The sequence below is a fragment of the Myotis davidii genome, unplaced genomic scaffold, assembly GCF_000327345.1.
Source record: "Myotis davidii unplaced genomic scaffold, ASM32734v1 scaffold32, whole genome shotgun sequence".
Classification (NCBI taxonomy): domain Eukaryota; kingdom Metazoa; phylum Chordata; class Mammalia; order Chiroptera; family Vespertilionidae; genus Myotis; species Myotis davidii.
This window is the reverse complement of record NW_006286587.1, coordinates 340,525-345,319: the sequence shown is the minus strand read 5'-3', so window position 1 is coordinate 345,319 and position 4,795 is coordinate 340,525. Positions and strand designations below refer to the sequence as shown.

Below are 4,795 nucleotides of genomic sequence, written 5' to 3'. Positions count from 1 at the left end.
GAATTTGAAGACACTTTCCCATGATGTGTCATTTGTGATGAGTATTAATAAATCAAAAGGACAAATTCTAGACAGAGTAGGAATAGTCCTACCTGAACCCATTTTCAGACATGGTCAGAAATATGTTGCTTTCTCTCGAGTTCAAAGAGCGTGCGATGTTAAAGTTAAAATTGTAAGTACTTTATCACAAGGGAAATTAGTCAAGCACTCTGAAAGTGTTTTTACTCTTAATGTGGTATACAGGGAGATATTAGAATAAGTTTAATCAATTTATCAGTCATCGTTTTTATCAATGTTGTTTTTGTATCATGTTTTTGTTGTTTTTATATCATGTTTTTACATCGTGTTTTTGTTGTTTTCATATCATGTCTTTGTTGTTGTATCATGTTGTTATTTATTAATAAATTTATATATTATTTTCATATACATTTTACTAATTTTCTTTCATCTCTGACACTTCTATTAGAGAGAAAGGGTGAATAGCAATGTTAAAATATTTCTTCTAATTAATTTCCTTTCAATGTGCATGAAGCCATGCACCAGGCCACTAGTTGTAAATAGCACCGCAACAAACATAGGGGACATATATTCTTTTGAATTAGTGTTTGGGGCTTCTTTGGATAGATTCCCAGAAGTAGTGGCATCTTATTGTAGTTTTAGTTTGCTTTCTTCAGATAATCTTTTCAAGTGATTTTTGGTCATTTCCTCTTCTAACAGGTACCTGTTCAAGTCTTTTTCTCTTTTAAACGTGGATTGTTTTGTCTTTTACTTATGGACTTCTAGGAGTTCCTTTATGTTCTAAATATAAGTCCATTGTCAGGTATGTGAAATGCAAATATATTCTCCCAGTCTGTAGATTGCTTCTTCATTTGCTTAGTAATGTCTTTTGAGGAGCCTAAGTTCTTATATTTAAGAAAATCCAAATCATCAATTCTCTCAGTGTAGTGTTTTTTGCATTCAATTTGAGATATTGATCATGAAGATACTTTTCTATGTTTTTTAGTAGACAGATTCTTTTTAACTTTTGCATCAGGTCTATAATTCATATTACATTAATTTTTATTAATGTAATATGAAGTAAAAATTCATCTTTCCCCATACAGATTATCCTCTGTATGGATATCCAGTTTCTCCAGCACAACTGAATTGCAGTAGCACCCTTTTTGTAAATCAAATGAACATACATGTTTGGGTCAATTTCTGGACTCTATTCTGTTCCATTGGTCTTTGTCTAGCCTTGTGTCAGTAGTACTTTGGCTTTATTATTATAGCTTTACATTAAACACTGGTATCTGGTAGTGTGTGTTCTTCTCCAAGATTGTCTAGGCTGCTCTAAGATTTTGTATTTCCATGTAAATACACTCTCTAGCTAGCTAATTATCCATTAGCTAGATAATTCCCACACATAAACCTTGTAAGAAGTTGATTGCAATTGCATTAAATCTATAAGTCAATTTGAGGAGGATTGACAACAATACTGAGTTTTTCAATTCATAGTTTAGTTCTCCATTTATTTAGATCTTCTTCTTGATGACTTTGTTGAATATCTGATTTAATTTAATCAACCCTGGAGTTGCCTGACCGTGGTCTTGATATTAAATTACAACATTACATACAATCATTATGTAATACATTTTCCTTACTGCTTAAACAATTTTTTTTTTCTGGTTACTTGCAGCCCAAAGCATCTGAACTGTCAAACTTTCCTTGTAGTGTGATGGAGTAAGCAGAAGGCTTGAATCTATGCTACTCCCTGTGTGGCCATGGGTAAGTCACCTAACCTCTTTGGGCCTATTTCCTTATCTATGGAAACCTCACAGGGTTAGAAACTTGTTCTCTTTTTCACAAACAAGGGGAACGCTGACTTATCTTTCTTTTTTTTTTTAAAAATTGTTTTATTGCTTAAAATATTACAGAGATCATTACATATTGACTCATCTTTCTTGTCCAATTTAAGTGTCACTTTCTTTGGGAAGGCTTTCCTGACTCTTTCAAAAAAACCTAGCGCCTGGCCGGCATGGCTCAATTGAGCGTTGACCTATGAATCAGGAGGCCACAGTCAGGGCACATGCCTCGGTGTGGGCTCAGTCCCTAATGTGGGTGTGTAGGAGGCAGCTGATCAATGATTCTCTCTCCTCATTGATGTTTCTAATTCTCTCTCCCTTCCTCTCTGAAATCAATAAAAAAATTATGTATTTTTATAAAACACACACATAAAACCTAACTATTCTTTTCCTATACATGCCTCTTAGAGCAATCAGCACACTGTAATGTCATTGTTTGCATGTCTGTCTGCATCAGTGCCTTCCTGGATCATTCAGGGACTTGGTAGGGAACAGAGGGCACACTTAAAGGGCTTAATTAAAGAAAGTGTAATGAAGAGACAATAACAGAGGAATAGACAGGATTAAGGGAACCCATAGGGGATGATGAGGCACCCCAGGGAATAACCACAGAGGCATTGATACCACTCTTGAGTCTGAAGGATAGAGATGAAGGAAGTGTTACTGGGACCGAGGGAGACCCATGGGCAGGTGGGGAAGGAAGAATAAACACCCCACCCTGCCTCTTCTCACTCTCTGATTTCCTTCAGCTCTCATTGGATCAACCCAACCAGAAGTCAGAGGACAAAGGAGTCCAGGTGATACAGTTTGTAGAGTTCAGCTTCCAGAGGAACAAAGTAGAGCAGCAAGAAGCAGAAATGAATAAAGGAGAAGAAATAGGTAACGGACAGCATATCACCTTCAGCATAAGCTTCTTCAGAATGGATGCTGAATCTTTAAAAAATAATGTTGCCATAGTGTTTTAAACATTCGTTACAAAAATGCATACATCATAGAAAATAAAAGGCCCCCTGTTAGCCCCAGAAATACCCATAGCTAACTACCTGTTCTGAAATATTTCCGATTTTACCGTATATAAAAGCACTCTGAATATGGGTCTGTAGAAGACTGCAGTTCCAAAAATGACCACAGCAATATTTCTGGTCTCCCGTGGTCTTCTTGACATTGCCACGCCCCTTCACAAGGTGAGTCTATTTTTCCTCCCCTTGAACCTGGGGAGGGTTTTGTGATTGCTTGGACAGGGAGAATGTGGCGAAGTGATGCTGCATGACTTCAAAACTAGGTCATCAAAGGCAATATGGCTCTGCCCAGAATCTCTCTTTCTTGGGATGCTCACGTTATGAGGAAACCCGGGTCCCATGAAGAGGCCGCGTGCAAGTGCTCTGGCTGATTGCCCAGCTGAGGTCCCAGCTGACAGTGTTAACTGCCAGGTAAGCGAAAAAATGAGCTTCCAGATGATTCCAGCTTCCAGCATCCGAGTGACCTCCGCTGGAGCAGACAATTACTAGTGTCCTCATGAAGCCCTGCCTGAATCGAAGATTCATGAGCAAAATAACTGTTTTTATTTTATTTTATTAAAGCCACTGGGATTTTGAAAAACTTGTTATATAGCCATAATAAGTAGAACAGAGGCAGTATCAGGGAGTTAAACCCTCAAGCTCTGGCGTCAGACTTCTTGGGATTGAATGTAGTCTCTATCTCTTATTCCCTGTGTAATATTTGACGAGTTGTTCACATTCTAATCCTCAGTTTCTTCATCTGTAAAATGGGAACAATGATATTAAAACTCTCAGAGGGAAAAGAAACCTCTCAGAGAGTAGGATTGGGGTATAAAGCAATCAGCTCAGTGCCCAGCAGGTATTAAATTATTATTGGTATTAATCATTGATTTCCTAAAATAGAGGTGGGGAAATGTGGACCAGGGATGGAGAACCTTTTTTCTGCCAAGGGCCATTTGGATACTTATAACATAATTCTCGGGCCATACAAAATTATCAACCTAAAAATTAGCCTGCTATATTTGGTCATTCATTTAATTAACTCACCCGTAATGCTTTGGCAGGGCCAGACCACATGATTTCACAGGCCTTACACTGCCCAGGGGCCAGATGTTCCCGACCCCTGCCCTAAAAAGCAAGCAGGAAACATACCGATTGAGCAGAGCTAAGCCTATTTCAGAAAGGGAGAACAGCGCCCGGGAAAGTCTGAGCAGTATCTCCAAGTGAAGACGCTTCATTAAGAAAGGACATGGGGTTTTAAAGGCTGCGCTGTTCTAAGGTGGGTCACATAAGGCAGGTAATTGGTTGGGATTGGGCAGAACTTAATGACATAAGAGCTTTGGGTTGGTGGGTCCAGAAGGATCAACCTAAAAATTAGCCTGCTATATTTGGTCATCATTTAATTAACTCACCCGTAATGCTTTGGCAGGGCCAGACCACATGATTTCACAGGCCTTACACTGCCCAGGGGCCAGATGTTCCCGACCCCTGCCCTAAACAGCAAGCAGGAAACATACCGATTGAGCAGAGTTAAGCCTATTTCAGAAAGGGAGAATGGCGCCCGGGAAAGTCTGAGTAGTATCTCCAAGTGAAGATGCTTCATTAAGAAAGGATGTGGGGGCCGAAACCGGTTTGGCTCAGTGGATAGAGTGTCAGCTTGCGGACTGAAAGGTCCCAGGTTCGATTCCGGTCAAGGGCATGTACCTGGGTTGCGGGCACATCCCCAGTGGGAGATGTGCAGGAGGCAGCTGATCGATGTTTCTCTCTCATCGATGTTTCTAACTCTCTCTCTCTCTCCCTTCCTCTCTCTGTAAAAAATCAATAAAATATATTTTTAAAAAAAAGAAAAAAGAAAGGATGTGGGGTTTTAAAGGCTGCACTGTTCTAAGGTGGGTCATGTAAGGCAGGTAACTGGTTGGGATTGGGCAGAACTTATGACATAAGAGCTTTGGA

General features: G+C 39.5%; 1 long non-coding RNA gene across 1 annotated transcript in view; it reads left to right on the top strand.

Annotated features, from left to right (window-relative positions):
- The window catches only part of LOC102758162, a 6,494-nt gene extending 3,377 nt beyond the window's left edge, over nt 1–3,117 (top strand). The window contains exons 2-3 of the long non-coding RNA XR_435360.2: nt 1,679–1,767; nt 2,594–3,117. This is a non-coding gene — a long non-coding RNA (uncharacterized LOC102758162). The remainder of the gene's footprint in view (nt 1–1,678; nt 1,768–2,593) is intronic.
- The last annotated feature ends 1,678 nt before the right edge of the window (nt 3,118–4,795 follow it).